The 20038-nt window shown below is 49.5% G+C and overlaps 1 long non-coding RNA gene across 2 annotated transcripts in view; it reads right to left on the bottom strand.

Moving 5' to 3' along the window:
- Nucleotides 1-11801: 11801 nt before the first annotated feature.
- LOC118524850 (uncharacterized) overlaps nt 11802-20038 on the bottom strand; it is a 43297-nt gene continuing 35060 nt past the window's right edge. For both annotated transcript variants that reach the window (XR_004911854.2, XR_004911855.2), the window contains exon 5: nt 11802-12007. This is a non-coding gene — a long non-coding RNA (uncharacterized LOC118524850). The remainder of the gene's footprint in view (nt 12008-20038) is intronic.

Genomic DNA, 20038 nt, shown 5'->3' with positions numbered 1-20038 from the left:
CCGGGCTGGTCTCCTAACTGGCCTTTTCTCAGCAAACTTGTGGGGGGGGCTCCCCAGGCTGGGTAACAAGGACCCACCTGGCTCCAAGCTATCCAACTGCCCTCTTCCCTGATCCTCCCCTAGCACCGAGGTGGAGTCCAGAAGGGGCAGGACTGAGAGTCAGACCTGGGCACAGAGCCCCCCCCTCTGCTCTTTGCCAACACAGGAAACTAACCAGGGGGAGCATTCTCCCCTAGATAAAACGGGGTCGTGTGGTTCTTATCTCAAAGGGGTGTGGGGATATTGGACGAGACAAGTATTACTATCATTTTTCAACAAATATTCAGTGAGCTCCTCTGAGTTGGGGGCCTTGGGTCCATCTGGCAAACAGTAAGCACTTAGTAACTGGTAGCCGTTTATTGTCGTTATTATTGTGCTGTCCCCTGTAGTCTCGAGTTTTCACTTCATTCATTCATTCATTCATTCACCTGCTGATTGGACGAACATTTATTGAGTGCAGAATGCTGGGGCCATCAAGATGACCCGGGGGTGGCCCCGCTTCTATTCAGAGGCTGGCTCTTTGTTGACTGACCTACCTCGTCTAAAGGGTTAGAGCTCAGAGTCTTAACCAGATGACCTGAGTCTGACTCCTCTGGTTACCAACAGTGTAAACTTGGACAAGTTCTTACCCCCGTCTGGGCTTCCTCCATGAGGTGGGGCCATCGGTAATAGTCATGAGGTAGCCCAGTGGGTTAAATAAGTATTCACAAAGACCGCCCCCAGGAAGCACATAGCGAGGGTCTGGTGCCTGTTACTACTGCTCGCAAAGTTCAAGTGCATGACCGGGAAGACACCTAGGAGCCCCTCCTAGCCCAGCGGTGGCAATGATGTCGTAAGTGCTAGTTGCCTGAAGTGCTGTGCTGAGAAGGATTCGGAGACCAAATCTGGGCTCAGGATAGAAACCCTTGAGCAGTTAGAGATGTGGGTCTAGGCAGGAGAGGGGGAAATGGGGGTGCAAGGTTCGCATACTCGCTGCTCCTGACCCAGCCTGACTTCTGATCTTCCAGATAGGGAACCAAGCCCTGGAGAGGCGAAGGGACGTGTCCTGGGTCGGGGCTGACATTTGGGCCAAGACCTCTGACTCAGTCCAGAGCTCCTGCTGACTTTCCCTCTGCCCCGGCGGGGAACCAGGCAGCCAGCCAGCCTTTTCCAGGGAGCTGCCATAGCCTCTCCCTCCACACCGCTCTGCTGGGGTCCAGGAGCTTGCAGGAGGCCTAATTGGGCTTGGGAACATTTGAGGCGAAACACAGGCCTGTGGAGAGCGTTCGCTTGAATGGCACTTTTTGCAATGATGAATGCGCTTGTTTGGATTTGAATGAGGCCGAATCAGCAGAGATGGTACTGCGCTGGAAACCGAAGGGGTGGGGACTCTCCTTTTTTCCCTTGAAAAAGCATGATTTTTTTATATTGCAATTAAACAGCCCTTTGGGCTGATTTTGCTTCTCTGCTGCTGACATTGAAAAATACCAAACAAAGATAGCAGCTCTGCTCTCCTTGGATGTGACTCCAGGGATGGGGAGGCAGCCGCTGCCGTTTCTCAGGAAAACGGGGGGAGGGATGCTGACACCGTCCTGAGAACCATGGCTTTCAGCCTGGGCATCGAGGGGACCCAGCCCTACCATCCCCACCAAGGACCACCAGCCCGTGCTCCAAGTTACCCACTCTACCCCAAAACCTAGGAACAACCCTATTTGCTAAGGAGACCAGAGTCTGTGTGCTTATCTCCCCACCTGGGGGCCTAAGGTTTTGAGGGCTGCACATAACGGACAGTCTTCATTAGGAGTCCTCTCAGTCTTGTAGGATGCCATTGACCTTTGAGGATTAGCCAGTATCTGAAACACCTTCCACATGTGGCGGAAATCTCAAGACAGTCGAGATGTAGGGCCATGCTTCCCACTTTGGAAACCCAGGCAGAACAGATGGTCTCCTCTCCTCTCCCTGAAAGGGGGGACATGGACTTAGCTCAAAACTCTGCTGGGACCTTGGCTCCTGAAGGAGGGACGCAAAGCAGGAAGACCATCAGAGATAATAGCGAGAAAGCCACCCGTGGCTATGAAGAGTTTGGGCTCCAGAACTAGCCAGCCAGATGGAATGCTGGCTCTTCCGAGTACTAGCTGTTGATCTTGGGCAATTTGCTTCACCGCACCATGCTTTGATTTCCTCATCTATAAAATGAGTTTACATGGGTCAAGCATTTGGCTCGTGCCTGGACCCGGCAAGGGCTCAGTGAGGTTAGCTGTTACTGTAGAATATCCTTCCAGCAAACCCCTCTCCTGCTCAAGTCGCTCAAGTCCATTTTTGTTGTCCTTAACCAAGTACCCTAAAGGGTACATGGTATAATTAATCCACAGAGTGGTTTAGAGGAAGCCTCAGAATCAATTTGTGTGGTCAGGCCGGCCTTGGATTAAGAGTGTAATATCTGTGATCTGTCTGATCCTCCACATGCCTCCTCCCCCCAGGAGAGACAGAGCGCCTTCTGTTTTCCACTCAGTAAGTATGTATAGGTTCACACAGGAGATGAGGGACGTGAAGGCTCTCGATAAATACAAAGTTTGGCCACCGGTGGGTCATCTTTCAGCAGGGTATGACAGGATCCTCCCCAGGCCTCCGTTCAAACTTTGTTTTGTTTCCTTTAGCTTTCTTTGGACAAATTATCCCTTATCCACTGGGCTTTGTTTCCTCATCAGTAAAGTTGGAAGACTGATACCCAGAGAATTCCAAAAGAGACTACACCACACTGGGACAATTGTCAACTGACAGTTGACAGACTTCACTAAAGAACCTTCTGGTTCTTTTAGAGCTCAGGGGAGGAGAAGAGCTCTGGAGCTTGGGGGCAGGTTGTGGGCATAGGGGCAGGAGAGACCTGCACAGGGCAGAGGACCTACTCAGGCCACTCACAGTCAGGATTTCTTGGGGCTCAGTACTTTTCAGGCCATCCCAGTCACCTAAGTTCCCCTGGATTTCTTGTGGGGGAGAAGGGCGGATGGGAATTCAGGGGTGTGGGGAGGATTCTATTAGCTAAACAAATCATAGTGGTTCAAAGAAATGATTTTGGAGTTAAACCGTCCAAGAATACCACCAACTCAGCTGTGTGACCTTGAGCAAGTTAGTTCACTTCTCTGAGCTGTAATTTCCCAATCTGTCCCTCACAGGCTTTTTGTGAGGATTAAAATATGGAGCACTGAGTCTTAATAAATGGTAGTAATTAAGCATTGCCTTGCTGCTAAGTTTATCTTATCAACCCCCTCATAATGTGCTCTCTTTGTCTTCTCCCCCAGGTCTCCACCAGCACCAGAGGGAACAAAGGTGGAGTTAGAGTTCGGCTAACAACAGGCCTTGGCCTGCTCTGGGCTCCTGGAGAGGCATCCTTGGGGTTCACCAGCCTCTGGAGCAAACCACAGCCCAGCTCTGGTGCCCAAGAAGTTGCCTGGTGTGGAGGAAGTGAGAGGTCCCCAAATGGGAGCCCCAGTTATTATTATTTTGGGCACAGGGCCTCATTCAGAAAGTGGATGTGTTTAATTACAGGAAAATTGTGAATAATGTGATCCTTTCATTCCTGTAACTGTGACTTCCAGACACCTGCTCCATTCAGGAAAAAAAAATAGTTTTAAATTGAAAAGCGCTTCTTCGGCAGTCCTTAATCACCACCTCATTGAAGTTCGTGGCACAGAACGTGTTCTGTTAGGAAGTGCGTCAGAGTGATGGGCGAAGTCTGAGGAGGGAAGGCAGAGTGCCTGCTGTGGGGAGGGTCACACCTCTTTCTACTTGACGGGAGATTTTGCATCCCTCACAGTGACATCTGTGGAAAGTTTATGATCCCATGAAAATGCTTATGTTAAAATGCTGAGTAAGAAAAACAGAGAATCCGGACTACCTAAAAACAGTTCTCACCTAAAAAGAGGAACTTTGCGTCCATCCGAGATGAAATAGCAAGAACCAGATTTACCCTTCCATCTGAAACACTAGACAAACGCTGGATAGAATATACGAAACAGTGGATTTCAGACATCGAACAACAGATAGCACAGGACATTGGATCCCTGAGCGAGGAACTGCCCTGAGGAGTGAGCCTTCGGTCCCTCAGCTTCCTGCCTGGAGAGCATGCTCAGGCCGTGGTACAGTTAGGGGAATCCAGGTGGAGCCGTCCTCCCGAGTTGAGGAGACAAAGTCTAGAGAGCTGCGACACTAAGGTCCACTGGCACCAGAGAAGAGGTGCCCAGAGAGAAAGCTCTGGAGATCTGTTTTGCTCGTGCCTTCAGCTGAGAACTGACCAGGGCATGTGGTGTAGGGACAACCCAAGTCTAGGGAAAGAGCCACCCACAGGGAGCAGGGGACACAATGTCCCTCACGTACAACAGGGAACCATTCATGTTCCCCACCAGCCATGGTTGCAAAATTCTTAACAATCAAACAATATATAAAAAGATGTTAACATCATGACTAAGTGGATTCGATCCCAGGAATGTAAGGAGAGTTTAATATCTTAACAGATTGAAAAAGAAAAACATATGATCATCTTAATACAAGAAAAATGTTGGTTTTTTTTTTAAGATTTTATTTATTTATTCATGAGAGACAGAGAGAGAGAGAGGCAGAGGCAGAGGGAGAAGCAGGGTCCCCGCGGAGCGGGGAGCCCGATGCGGGACTCGATCCCAGTACCCTGGGATCATGACCTGAGCTGAACGCAGACGCCCAACTGACTGAGCCACCCAGGCGTCCCAAGAAAAATGTTTTGACAAAATCTAGTCTCCTCTCATGCTCTCAGCAAGCTAAGGACAGACGGAAATGTTCTCAACCTGATATGAAAGGCATCCACAAAAAACATTCAGCTGATATCATACGTGATGCTAAAAGTCTGAGTGATTTCTTAGAAAGTGGAATACCTTCTAAGATCAGGAACGAGGCAAGGATGACCTCTCTATCACTTTTGTTCAATATTATCCTGGAGGTACTAACCAGTACGATAGGGAAAGAAAAAGAAATAAAATGCTGACAGATTGAAAAGGAGGAAGTAAAACTTCTTTATTCACGGATGACATGATCATTTATGTAGAAAATCTTACACCTCCTAAAAAAGCTACTAGAAATAATAAGGGAGTTTAACAAGTTTGCAGGATACAAGGCCAATGTATGGGAATCAACTGTATTTTTCCATACTAGAAATAAACACTTGGAAATTGATCTTTTAAAAGTATTATTATACCATAATTTCAAAAATCCCAGCAGTCTGAAGGAGACTGTTGGCCCCACCACCTGATCTCCACCTACAGCTTCCATCCCAGCGCCCCAAATACCCACCGTGTTCAGGAGCTCACTTAACTGCCTTTGGGCTGGACAGTGCCTGGAGCCTGGGCAACTTTGGTGGATTGACAGCGACAACCCTGTGGTCCAGGGACAGGTGTGGGCGAGGCTGGCTCCTGGCTGCCCCCTGTTGTATCACCAGGGGAGCTTGGGGGTAGAGGAGGAAGGGTAAAGAATGAAGGCCGACCAGCCAGATTCAAGGCTCTGGAGTCAGAGAGGGATTGAGGAGGAGCAAAGTGGGCAGAAGAATTTAGCTGTAGCATCAAAGGCACTGGGTGAGTAATTAAATGGTGGTTGGTGGGGTTGGAGGACAAAGAGAGGAGTGAAGATGAGCCAGGGGCCAGGGTCATGCTATTCACCAAGACAGAGAGTACGAGGAGGAGGAGGGGGTACCCGGAAAGACACCAGCAACCACCTTGCAAATGTGTGGTTTGGGTGCCCGTGGGCAGCCAGGCAGCTGTCCCGTGGGCTGCTGGCCGTCTGGGTCTGAGTATGCCCCGTGGTGGTCAGCAAAGGGACGTGTCTGGAGAGGGAGAAGTTGCTGGGGAGTGGGGAGAGGAGGACAGAGGGGAGGGGCCAGGGCCAGGTGCGGAGGGGCACCGACGTTAAAGGACGACCAAGCTCTTGCAAAGGAAAATGAAAGCAAGTGGCCTGTTTCCTTGCCAGCTCTTTCTGGCTATGACTGGAGATGGCATAAGGGAGAGAGGAGGGTGGGGGGCGGAATCTGGCCCCGGAACTGGAGGAGATGGGCCCTCTCGGAGGTGCCAGACAAAGTGCCCAACCCAAGGAACAAGCCAACCTGGTGTCCTAATGTCCCAATCTGATTTTTTTTTTTTTTTGGTAAGAAGTTGGACCAAATTCATATCTGTAGTCCACCAGCCCCGCTGCTTTTTCCTTTGTCCTTCACTCGTTCATCTAGCAAGTAGTCACTGAGCTCCCATCACACACCAGGCGTAGGTTAGTGCTGAGGATACACTCCTCCTGTCTCCTCTCCCCGGCAACGTCTCCACTCTCGAGGCTTCCAGATGCTCCCCTCTGCTGACCTACCACAGTGCCTACTCAGATCCCCACGGCCAGCAGCCCATGTGGCTGCCCACGGGCACCTGAGCCACACATTGCAAAGTGGAAGCTGGTGACTTTCCATGGACCCCTCCTCCTCATACTCTCTGCCTTGTGAATGATGTCAAAGTTTCAGAAACAGCCAACATAAAACCAAAGAATCACTGAAGTAGTAATTAGTAAAGAATTATTGTGCACACATCAAAAAAGACAGTTTGCAAACTAGGAGCACTCAAACCAAAACATGGAATAAGGCTCAAGGGTATGTCGTTATAAAACAGCTTATCTTAGCGAGAAAGCCCTCACTGTTTATTCTTCACAGCAATTGGTTATAATATTAGAATTTTCTTAAGTGATAGGAAATTGGTCAGTGGTTACTTCATATCATTCTTGGAAAACAAGTTTTGCTTATGATTTTCAGAGGCATAAGCAAGAAATGACCCAGGTCAAGTTAGCCTTGCAAAATAAACTAAATGAAGCTTTGCTTGTATGACTAAACTGGTTTTGTCCCCCCAGGAAATTTTCAAGGCGGGACTCCTTTTGATTTTGTTTGTAACAATAGCATGATGCTGGCCCCCAGTCTTATCCTCACTCCACTCTCTCCCTCTCCCAACAAATCCATTCATTCAGGGAGTCCCACTGATGATGTCTGTTAAGTTCTTCTTGAATCTGTCCACTTCTCTCTCTCCCTAGTACCTGTCCAAGTTCAGGCCCTCCTATCTGATTGGTTCCCTCTCATTCCCCACCTATCTTCCTTTGGCCTTAAATTTCTCTACTGTGAGATATTTTTACTTGTAAGTGGCATAAACCTAAGTCAAACTGACTTAAACAAAAAATTGAATTTACTGGCTTTTATAACATAAAAGTTCATGGTGGCTTCAGGCATGGCTGGATCCAGGAGATCAAATGATGTCAATAGGACCTGGTCTCTCTGCTTTTTTTCCCCCACTCAACTAGGATAACATGGGTTGACCTCACTTTCTCCACATGAAGGCCAGCAGAAAGAGAGATTTCTTTCTTCCCCACAGATCTAACCAAAGTCTAAGGGTTGAGTTTCATTGACTGTGACTGGGTTGCATGCCCATTCCTAAACTAGTCACTGGGGCACAGGTGCATGTAGTATTCTGATTGGGCATGTCTGGGTCACATATTCACTCCTGAGGTTGGGTGTGGGGATGGCACCATCTAAACCACGAGGACTACAAGTAAGAGAAGGATGATTCCAAAAATTGATGTCTCTGTCCGGGTGGGTAGGATGGACATGAAACTGGTGTCAAGAGAAACCATCACCTCTACTTTAGGCAGCAGAGCACTAGCAGAGTACAGGAAGCTGTGAAAAGGTTTGCTGAGCAAAAGCAGGATTAATTACAGTCCTTTACACAACCCATTTTCTATTTCTGTCCAATTATCATGCCGCACAAGTGCCATCACATGTGTCCTTACGTAGGTGTGGGATTAACTTTGTTGTATGTGGTACTTAACTGCAGCACTGAACTCTGCTTGCTTGAGGCTTGTCTGCACAACACACTGCACACTCCTGAGCCAGGCTGCCTGCTCTCACCCTACAGTAACTAAAGAACACCTCCTCCGGCCCCACAGTACCCCCTGCCACCCAGGGCAGTTCTGGGCTACCCCTGGAACTGACTTCAGGATGAACCTGACCCAAACCCTTGGCCTTGGGTCAGAGCCAAACCTACCCAGTGTGGGTGTTGTGGGAGTAGGGTCCCAAGATTCTGACACCCCAGATCCCAGAGAGTGAGGGGGCCTAATGAAGGAACAGGTTGAGTAGGCTTCGAGAAATGGCTCTGGTGAATCATAGTAGGGGCCCCTAGGAACCTTGTCCAATCAGCAACCCCCCGCCCCCAGCCTTCACCCTACAATTATCTGTCTGCCTTCCTCGATGAATGGGACTGACCAGTCCTCTTGGAAAAGCTTCTCCCGGTGAGAAAGACTTGTTCCAAAGGGCTGGGCCTGGTGAAGAGTGTCAGGTGCAGAAGGGCTCATCTGAACATGATTTACTGAAGATATCTGACCATCTGGGCTTCGGGAAGAAGAGGAAGAGCAGGGACACTCATCTTGAGTGTGTGAAGGACAGGATTTCTGGGTGATCCTTGTGGGCCCGTCCAAAGAAGTCGTCAGTCCTGGGGCGCCCCCTGCTGGTCATAGTCCCAAATGGCATCTAGGTGAGCTCAGGCCTCTGCAGTGTGGACAGAGGTCCAGAGGGTGGGAGCAGACGTGCTCTGCAGCTGGCCTGGCAGTCCTCCAGGACACGGGCAGGTGGCCCCCCACGGGAGAGGGCTCAGGCTTTGCAGCCTCTGACAACACGCAACCACAGAACACAGAAATGTGTGCATTTTCTCCTCTCCCTCTTTCGCAGTGTGATGAGGAATGTACCAGACTCCAGTGTGGGCCAGCACAAAATGACTGGGAGTCTGGGAATGTCTCTTCGTTGTGCGCCCACCCGTGAGATGGGGTTCGAACACTTGCTGGCTCCCCAGGGCCGTCTGAGGCGGGCCATCGTAGCTGTACATAATCCACACCGTGCCTCTGTGTATGTTCCTTGAGCCCGCGCGCACACGAGTGCCCCGGAAGAGCCGCACGTGTCTTCAGTGTGTAGCTGTGGCTCACAGAAGTCTCCTGCCGCGGGGGTTTTCCTACAGTGACAATCCGATGACGTTGCTCTCCAGGGGCCTCACCACCACCTCGGGAGAGTTCAAAGTCAGCAGCACCTGCACAGGGCTTGGCACCCAGGAGGGGCTCAGTGGGGGCTGGGGATGAAGGAAGCAGGCAGTCCTCAGGAGCCCAGCCAGGACGGCATCTGCCAGGGAGCCTACTGGGCGGAGGTCAGGGACCTGCCATTCCTCTCATCTGTGGGAGCTGTGGTCCGAGGTGCCCCTCCTGGTGGAGCGGTCTCTGGATTCACTCATTCACACATAAGTGTGAGTGCCGGGGGGTCTTGGGCCTGGTGAGGACTTCCCACAGGGCTGCTCTTCACCAGAAAGATACTGAAGGAACCCCTCCCAGATGCCTGTGAGGGCGGGGACAAGCACCCAGCCACAGCCAGTGGCTGCCACCCTCCTTCGCCCCTCCCCCCCGCCTCTTTCTCTTTCTTTCTTTTTCTTTCTTTCTTTCTTTTTTTTTTTTTAAGATTTTATTTATTTATTTGACAGTGAGAGCGAGAGCAGGAACACAAGCAGGGGGAGTGGGAGAGGGATAAGCAGGCCTCCCGCCGAGCAGGGAGCCCGATGTGGGACTCAATCCCAGGATCCTGGGATCATGACCTGAGCCGAAGGCAGACGCTTAACGACTGAGCCACCCAGGCGCCCTCTTTCTTCTTTCTTTCTTTCTTTCTTTTTTCTTTCTTTCTTTTTCTTTCTTTCTTTCTTTCTTTCTTTCTTTCTTTCTTTCTTTCTTTCTTTCTTTTTCTTTCTTTCTTTCTTCCTTTCTTTCTTCTTTCTTTCTTTCTTTCTTTCTTTCTTTCTTTCTTTCTTTCTTTCTTTCTTTCCTTCCTTCCTTCCTTCCTTCCTTCCTTCTTTTTTCAGTGATCTTCAATCAATTTTATTGAGGGATAATTCACATGTGATAAAATTTACCTGTTAACACAGTTTGAGAAGTTTTGACAAACAAACATAGAGCATTTCCATCGTCCCCAGAAGTTCCCTGGGGACACTTTGCCATTGATGCCCCCCCACCCCAGCTCTGGTCCCTCTACACTTTCTATCACTGTAGCTTTACTTTTTCCAGAATATCATAGGAAGGGAATCAGTACATGTCCTGAGATTGGCTTCCTTCACTTAGTATATTCTTCTTGAGATTCAGCGATGTTGTTGCGTGTGTGGGCAGTTCCCTCCTTTTTATTGCTGAGTAGTATTCCATAGGTAGGATGTACCACAGTTAACATAGTCCCCAGCCGAGGGACCCCCCTGCCTCCCCCGCCAAGAGAGAACAATCAAAGGTCCTAAAGAACTGTGTAGAGAATGTGGCTCCAGGATAAAAGGGGTGGTAGGGACCCCTTCCAGAGAGGGCAGTCAGGACTGGCCCCTCCCAAAGGTTTCTCTAACAGGGTTATTGTCTCCATTCCCAGCGGGGCTGTGGAAATGATTTTTTCCTGGCTGCATTCCCAGATCTGATCAAAAGCCTTCCCCAACCTGTCTTTCGAGCAGTGCATTCATTTAATTTTCTGTGTGGATGTTCTTTTTTTTCAATGGGCAGGTATTAAATGTCTTTAAAAAGCTGCATCCACTCTCCTTGATTATGCCTGTCTCTCCTGAGTTAAGCAGAGAAATCGGGGTGTCAGGAGCACCCCTGCTTGTTCAAATAGGAAGCAGCTGCAAGGGTCTCTTTCTTTACCCTGTGTGGGCAGCATGGCTAGAAAGCCCCTTCACGCACAGGCTGAAGTGTGGCCCTGTGGGAGTCAGGTCCATGTGGAGGAGACAAAGGAACAGGATCGAAGAGACAGAGAGACCTGGAGCCCAGGCTCTGGCCAGTGGTGCCCTCAGCAAGAGCCTCTCGGGTCTGAGTAAGTGGGGACTCATAGTTCTTAGAGAGTTGTGGGCAAGTCCCAGCTTGTACTCGCTGGGGGGGGGGGGGCTGGCCAAGTTGTACCCCTTGTACCAAATCTTGTACCCTTGACTGCATTAATAGATTTCTGAAACGTGGAATCTTCTTTGATCTTTTTTGGGGTATGCGCTGATGTTTTGGCATATGGATATCTTCTGAGAAAGCATCTCCACCATCTAGAGAGAACATACCTATTGCCCCAAAAAGTTTCCTCTTGCCCCTTTGACGTCACTTCCTCCTGACATCTCCCTCATAATCCCCTATCTCCAGACAACCACGAGTCTGCTTTCTGTCACTATAAATTAATTTGCACTTTCTAGAGTTTTATATGTACCCTTGTTTTGTCTGGCGTCTTTCACTCAGAATCATGATTTTGAGATTCATCCATGGTGTGGTGTGAATCAATGGTTCATTTCTTGGAATCTTCTTTGAATTCCTATGATAAGCCCTACTTGGTCGTGGCCTATTTTTAATACTCTGCTAGATTTGGTTTGCTAATTGTTCCCTCAGGGCTTAAGCATCTGCATTCCTTGGTGAGGGCAATGAACCAAGATTTGGATCCAGAATAGACCAACCAGATAGACAGGGGCAGCCTAGGAAAAAAATCTGGTTTAGAAGCTTCAAGGAAAATTTAGAAAAAGTTGGGATTGCATGATCCTGTATCTATGTGCAAACCCCACACATGGCCCATGGTGGGCTCCTATTAACAAGGGACCAGCAATTGTCTCCTCCACTGGGCACAGAGTGGACTCATGCTGAATTAACTGACTCGTCTCAGTTTGGGGCTTCCTTAGTAGAAGGAAACAACCAGCCTTTTTAAAAAATTTTTTTAACTTTATTAATTCCAGAGAGAATGCAGAAGGGTGAAAAGCCAAATAATTATTATAAAACACTTGAAAAAAGCAGCCCCAATCCATGACAACCTGGAGAGGAAAGCCTTTGTGTGCTCACCGGAACAAAGCAGACACTCAGGATTTTTATAACAACTGAGAAACATTCTTCCTGGTCATCATGTCTGAGTAAAAGATGATGTCTTCTCAGCAGGTACCTAAGCAAGGTGGGACACCAAGAGGGGAGTGGGGACAGGGAGAGACAGGGGCAGAGCAGAGACAAAAACAGGACAAAACAAGAGAGGGGGAGGGGGAAGGAAAAAGAAAAGAGATAAAGAGAGGGAGAGAGGGAGAGAAAAGGGACCAGGAAAAGAAAAAGACGTTTGTCATTTGAAAAAGTATTGAATAAGGGAGGTCAGTCAGTGCTCTTTCTGTATCTTTCAGCCAAATAATGATACCTGAGCAGCACTGAGGCCAGGAGGGCAGGGGCATAAGGAGAAGAGGTCTGTTAGGGGTTGGATTTTGTCTCCCCAGAAGATATGTTCAAGGTCTAACTCCCAATACCTGTGAATGTGACCTAATGTGGGAAGAGAGTCTTGCAGGTAGAATCAAGTTAAGGGTGGTCATACTAGATCGGGGTGCACCTTCTAAGGAAAGGGGAAGTTTAGATACGGACACACCTGGGGAGGAGAGCGCCATGTGAAGTGGAGGCAGAGACCACAGAGATGGTTCTAAAAGCTGAGGAATGCCAAGCTTTGCCAGAAAACACCAGAGCTGGGACAAACCTCTCCTAGAGCCTTTGGAGAGACAATATGGCCCTGCCCTGCCGACGCCTTGATTTCAAACTTCTGGCCTCCAGAACTGAGAAAATCAACTTAGGTTATGCTAAGGCACTCAGTCTGTGGTAATTTGTTATGGTGGCCCTAGGAAACCAATACAGGGTCCCTATGAAAATAAAGCATCCAGAGCTTCCTGTCACGGGCGGAATGGTGTCCGCTCCAAGTTCCCATGTGGATGTCCTAACTCCCAGCACCTCAGAATGTGACTGTATTCAGAGAGAAGGTCTTTAAAGAAGTGATTAAATTAAAATGAAGTGATTAGGGTGAGCCCTAATCCACCTTAGAAGAAGATATTGGGACACAGGCTGCGGGAAGACCATGTAAAGACAGAAGGAGAAAATGAGCATGTACAAGCCAAAGAGAGGAGCCTCCGAAGAAATGAGCCCTGCCAACACCCAGATCTTGGACTTCTAGCCTCTAGAACTATGAGAAAATGAGGTTCCGTTGTTTAAGTCACCCAGCCTGTGGTACCTTGTGATGGTAGCTCGAGAAAACTAATGTAGCCCCACCAAAGCCCGGCATTCACCAGCCCCGCTGGGTGGGAGGGCTGCTGGAGCCTCTCCTGTCTGCTTCCTGGGGCCGGCCTCCGTGACTGCCATGAGCGGGCTCCGGCTGGGATGGAGGAGCCCGCACGTGGTGCTGTGGGCTCCGCCGGACACCTGCCCAGCCCTGCCAGGAGCACAGAATCCTCGTCTAGCCCCCAAGTAAGCAGCCCAAGGTGCACCTCTGAACCGCCTGCTCCCCCAGGTCACTCTTGTGCCGGCTTCCCTGCAGGCCTTGGCCTGAGCCCTTCCTCCCATGACCTGGAGCTTCCCCCACATGGCTTTGGACACCCTTCCTGCCAACCCCCCACCAGCCGCCAGCATGAGGTGAAGGACAAGATAATAATGGTGACAAACTGGCGTTTCCACACCTGGGTGAGTGAATGGTTCTTATGTTTCAATTTTGTCCCTAACCCTTCATTTTCTGCCAGGTCTGGGAATTCATCTTTCAGAGCTGCCTGCTATTGAGTGGGCTCAAATTCCTGAGGAGAATGTCAGAAGTAGAAGGATCCAGCCTCCTTGTGTGTTTATTTTTGTTTTGAACAGAGGAGGAAGCCAAGGCCCAGAGAGGGGAAGGGACTTGCCCTAGGTCACACAGCCATTTGAGGGCGAGCCGACTCCCGAACACCAGGCTCCGGAAGCCAGCCAAGCCCGCAGCACGCTCAACACAAGTAGCCCAAGAATTCTCAGATAATACAATTAGGTCACTGGTTTTTTTTTTTTTTCTGCCTCATACTCATAGTAAGATTTGGGGTGGGCTGCAGAGGTTTGGTTTTGTTTTTCCCAATTTTAAAAGCACTTCAGCATCTTATTTATTACAGCAAAATCCAGTTCATGTCACTGTTAATAAAACTGTGATTTAACAAAGAGCTTTTATTACAAAAATAAATTCCAGTAATAACTGCTCAACCAGACACTTTGCAATTAAAAATAAAACTGTGCAGTAAAGGGAAATGCAATTCACAGTAAACTAAGTTTTTTCCTCTCCCTGCCCTCCACCCGCCTGGTTTCCACAATAGTGTTTCTCAATTTCAAACCATTTGCTGGCATTAGGCTGTTTAGTACTGCTCTGTTCTCCAAATAATGAAACAATCTAATATATTTAGCTTGGGACTGATTCCCGAACAGATAGTCACACTTTCTCTTAGTCAATAACCAGCTCTGAAGAACCAGGAGCCAGAGACACCTGCCCTCACCCGCCTGGCAAAGGCAGTAACCCCCCTCCCCGCCTACATGGCCGCTTGAGTGTGTCCCTTTGCTTAAAGCAACCCTGAATTTTGATCTCATCACTGTCTAAGATGAAAGTTCAGTGTGTAGGAACCCCAATGTAGTAGTCGGCTTGGGCTGCCATGACAAAATACCACAGACTGGGGCCTTAAACAACAATTTATTCTCTTGCGGTTCTGGAGACTGAAGTCCAAGAGCAGGGTGCCAACAGGGTCAAGCTCTGGTGAGCGCACTCTTCCTGGCTTGTAGAGGACCCCTTCTCACTCTGTTCTCCCGTGGCACAGAGAGGGAGGAAGCAAGCTCTCTGCTGTTGCTTCTCAAGAGGGAGCTGATCCCATCATGGGGCCCCTCCCTCATGGCCTCATTGAAACCTAATTACGTCCCAAAGGCTCCATCTCCAAATTCCATCACACTGGGAGTTAGAGCTCTAACATATGAAGAGGGGGGCCCACAATTCAGTCCATAGCACCTACCTACTAAAGTAGCTGACTGGTTGCACAGTGCTTTTGTGCAAATTTGCACTGGGAATCATATTAGTAGGAGTAGCTTTTCCTCTTGCATGTCACCTATGCAAAAACTTTTTTGCCTCCAAGCAATTTCCCCTTTGGTCTGCTGGCAAGGACCATTGAAAAGGAACGGACCATGTTTGAATCCCAGGAGTTAAAAGCAAATGGAAGGGTTAATTGCTGTTCACAGCTCTGGAACTGCTCGGTTTAGCTGCAGAGGTTCTGAATCACTGGTAGTAGGAGACCCCAGGGATCTCCGATAATTTCCCCTGGATTATTGTTGTATTAATTCTTCACTCCTCCAACCTTTCTGTTGTTTATGGGTGAAACAGCTCTTAAAGAAGAGAACAAATTAGGCAAATGCTTTTGATCATAAGCGTGATAATACACACCCCACAGACTCTCTTTTGTAGGGTTTTTCTATACGTATTGACACAGCTAATCTTTGCTTCTGCGGCATGTACGTAAATATTATCCAAGATGACTGGCATATGGTACTGTTATGAGTCTTTTAAGAAAATCTCCAACTGAATCCAATATTTCCCATGTGGCACCTGATACACAGTGGGTGTGGGATATTTATAGAACAGTAATAATGATATTTGAAAACACTGTAATGTCTAAAGCCTCTATTTCTCTGCAAATTTCATCTAGAAGGCTGCATTTTGCAGACATAAGCTCCTGCCAGCCATTCACAGTGATTGCTGGAATGCTGAGCATTGTTGAGATTCACAAAGTGGCTGTTTTGAGCATTATTGCCTCTGAACCCTTCAGAAGGAAAGTCACCTTCTCATGTGGATGGAAATGTTTGCAGGTAGGGACTTGCCGACTGACTTGGCCTACCAATGCTGGTTGTTTGCCCTTCAGTAGAATTTCTGGATGCATTTGCCCTAAAAACCACAGTAGGGCCTCAGGCTTCATATGGTAGTTCATGAAATTGTAGAATCAAAAGATCTTAGGATCTGACAATCTATGGGCTGGGAGGGAATCTAGTTCCCATTTTAACCAATCCACCCCCCCCCCAACTTTTAAACCAACGAGGATATTGGTTTGGTGACATAAGTAGAACTGGTGCCTTTTTGTTCCTCTCCCAATGCTCCCTCCATGCAATAGTACATCCTAGTGGATTCAGGCCTATCGTACTTAATTTAATACATGTTTACTAAAAAGAACCACTGGGAGAGTAACGCTCACTTTTAAGTGTCTACTATGTGCAGACCCTCTACCAGGCCCTTATTTGCATCTCCTCATTTCATTTTTTAACAGAACCTTATGAGGCAAGCATTAGCATCCCCATTTTATGCATGGGAATGCTAAGGCTCAGGGAGGTTGTCCAAGGTCCCCGGACTAGTAAGTGGTCGAGTCAGTATTGGAAGCTGGGACTGTGTGGCCCTGTAGCCCCGTTCTGGGCATCAGAGCTGAGAGAGGGTGAAGGTGAAGTTGGAGATGTGGTCCTTCCACATAAACAGGACACGTTATTCTCTCTGGCCAGACCAGAGGCATGGGCTTTGCATATTCACATTCCCACCTGAGCCCCATCACAAGTCAGTTACCCAACCACCCACCTTGTGCCAGGCTGGGGGGCCCAGAGGTGAATGGATAATGCCCCCTGCCTGGGAAGAACACTCCAGCTTTGTGGCAGACACATGTATAAACAGACAGCAGCAGCCTGTGATCCAGGCTGGACAGAGGGGTGATCGGGGGCTGTAGCCTAACCCCAGAGGCTGGGGCTTGCCCCAGGAGGTGGTGATGCAAAGGAGTCGAGTCTGGAAGGATGGCAAGGAGTCAGCCAACTAAGAAGGGGGCTGGGAGGGGAGGTAGGGCTGCAGGCAGGGGACCTGCATGGAGAAGGCCCAGGAAGTAGGAAAGGTAGAGGGGAAGGACGTGGCTAGAGTGACTGACAGACACCAGATCACAGGGCGCCATGAATGTATTGCCAAATTCGGGGGTAGACCCCTCCCAGGAGGCCAGGGGAGCCCTGAGAGTCACAGAAGGGGAGGGAATCTGACTTGGACAGCTAACCTATTCAGTGTTGGGGAAGGACTGAATGAGGGGGCCAGGCTGGGGGCAAGATGATAGTGACCATGGGAAGTGAGAGAAGGTAGCCAGCTTGTCAGGAAGCGAGATGGACAACCTGAGGGAAGGGAGAGCGGAATAGGGGTGACTCCCAGGTACAAGGAGCAGGGGGAGTGGGGATCGGTCGGTGGTGCCGGAGCTTAGAGAACATGGAGGCTGAGATTCCCCTGAGAGAGAGCTGGAGCCAGGGGATGGTGGCGAGTAGGCAGGGGGCTCAGGAGAGGAGCAAGGGGCTGAGCTGCGGGTGGGCTGGAACAGGGAGAATGACAGTTGGGAACAGCCCAGCAGTGCTGAGAAGCCGGCCTGGGTAGGCACAGAGGAGGGGAGCTGCAGGATTGTCCTTGGGGTGGGTTTGCCAGCAGGGTGGGGGAAGGACGGGGGCCATGTATGTGGGTGGAGTCTGGGCCTGGCAAGGAGAGGAGGGGCCAGGGTGCACTCCTGGGGCATAAACCGTGCAGGATCTGAAGAGAGCCACAGGAGAAAGTCACGTCAGTCTCTAGACAGTATGCCAGGATGACTCGTGTCCGACTTTCTAGGAGGCTCCCCAGTCAACAGCGGCCAGACCCCAAAACAGCTGCTCCGAGCACAGCTTCTGCCGCCCACCTTCCTGCCGGCGCTAGGCTGGCTGTGTCGCTGGGGCAGCTGGAGCGGCGCATCTGAACAGTGTCTCCCTGGCAAATCCACCTCAGGACGCGCCGGCCCGGGGCAGCATGGGGAACAGAAGGAGCACTGGACCGGGAGTCCGGGGCTATCAGCCACAACTCTGCCATGGCCCTCCGTTACCCCATCTGGCAGCCAGATGGTCAGTCTGGTCCCTTCTGGCTCTTTGAAGTCGTTAAGGCCAGCTACGAAAGGAGTACCCGCAGGGGGAGAGGCAAGTGCCTTCGAGAGAAGCCCTTGTAGGGGAGTTGGCAAGCCCTGTCACAGACGAGCTAAGGAAACCCACGGGGAATTTTGGCCCACGTGCCCGGGCTGAGGTGGGGGTCTAAGTACTGTGGGGGAGCTCAGTGGAAGGAGAGTCTTGTGCGCTTGGGAGTCCCTCGTGGCTCATCACTGTTTCGGACCTCGGGACAATCTCTTAAACGCCACGTGGGTGGCCATCTCAAAGATCTTGACCACATATAAGTCCGGTGAAAGGGCAGCTAGAGATGCCGGGCGCCATGCCAGGCGCTGTGCTTACGCACCTGTGAGCCTCACGACAATCCGTGGGGGTGGGTATTACGATCCCCCCTTTCCTGGGGAAGAGAGGGAGGCCCACATTTGCTGAAGAAGCTTGCCCTGGTGGCTGTGCTGGAATCTGCCTCCAGATCCGTCTGCCCCACAAGGAGGCCCAGGGACCTCAGGAGACTCTCAGCCACCTGTCCAGGCAGAAAAAAGATGGCTGCTCTGGGGCCCTGGCCATTTCCGCGGATGTACCACATGCTAAAAACTCACCCTGACGGGCCAGGCGGCTGCCCTCAAGGAACTTACAGTGTGAGCAGCAACCTTAGAGAAGTTTTAAGGAAATGGCTTTTATGGTATTTAGACCCTTGGGAGAGACGAGCCCCCTAAGCAACCGGCGGCAAGGCCTGTCTGGGGGCCGCTGAGGGACCAGCACCCGCCCCCTGCATCACACGCCCCGGCAGCTTCCCACCGTGGCAGCCTCTCCGTCCGCTGACCACGCACACATCTGTCCGGCAGCTCTGCTGCTGACAATGGGAGAGGACACATCCCCGCCGGAGGGAGTGTGAGCCCGACATGTCTAGGAGGAGAGGCGGTGGGGGCTCCTGCTCTCCTCCCGGCCTCCCCCCAGCCCCAGAGTGCGTGGACGTCCATCTGTGCTGGCATTTCTAATGCAGCCTGGCAGGTGCTCTGGCTGAGGGGAAGTAGGATAAGGGTCTGGATGGAACGTTGATTCATTTTTGTGGCAGGAGATGGATGAGATGTTTGAGGGTGACCGGATGCACTCTGGTTCACCGCCTTCAGGAAAGGATCAAGCTGGTGGAAACAAATTCAATCATTCTGATTTAGGAAAAGGCGTCTTGAGGTCTTTCCCTTCCTTTTTGTATCACTCCTGGAGTCTCTCTCTCTCTCTTTTAAGACTGCATTTTTAAGTAATCTCTACACCCAATGTGGGACTTGAACTTACAACCCGAGATCTAGAGTCGCATGCTCTACTGACTGAGCCAGCCAGGTGCCGCACTCCTGGAGTCTTAAATCTTAAATTACTTTTTTAATTCAAAACACATTTATTTTTAAAGGATTGGCCCATTATCATTTTAGAAACTACTCAGAGTTTTTAAGGAGCTTGTTGGGTACCTTTAACTACAACTTGGGCCCGCCAAAGACATAGTGCGTTGTATATATTTTGTTTTTAGAAGGACAGGTTTAACGTTCAGACTTTATCTGACTGTCATGCCCACTACAATTACGGATAATTATTATGTCTTGCTGATAAATCACAGTGGGATATGGGCCATGCAGAAGAAGACAAACTGACACATGGTCCTGCCTGATAGATTCAGAATCAAAATCGCAGTGTTTAGATTTCAGTAACGGCGTGGAACACGAAGAATTCTCTCATGCTGTGTGTGTGTCGTGGGGGGCGGAGAACGAAAATTACTTCCAAAAACAAAAAGCCCTTTCCAACAGTGCAAATGGAGGTAATCAGTCATCAAAAGGAGGTAAGAAACAGGGAAATCAATAAAGGACTAAAAAATTAGGATACTTTAAGACTGAAAATGAGGCTTTGTTTGTAACAGGCTCACACACAAAAAAATGTCAATCTTTCAAGAAAGGCTCTAATTACCAGAGTGACAGCCACTGGTTCTCATTCCTTAATGCAGCAAATATTGATTAGGGGCCTTCCATGTACCAAGATTCCAAACATGCCAATTAAAAAACCCAGAAATCCCTAAATGTCAAATTTTATTGCTATCCGTGTTATAATCACAGATTGATAAGACATTAAAAAAAAAAACCCTTAGAAACATTAGATTTGTAAATGTTAATATACTCCTTTATTTTCATGATTCAGATCCTGGAACAGATGCTCCTAAGGACAAACAGTTTTTAAAATA

Source organism: Halichoerus grypus, chromosome 5 (assembly GCF_964656455.1).
Source record: "Halichoerus grypus chromosome 5, mHalGry1.hap1.1, whole genome shotgun sequence".
Classification (NCBI taxonomy): domain Eukaryota; kingdom Metazoa; phylum Chordata; class Mammalia; order Carnivora; family Phocidae; genus Halichoerus; species Halichoerus grypus.
Note: the sequence above shows the minus strand (reverse complement) of the source record. Positions and strands in the feature narration are given on the sequence as shown.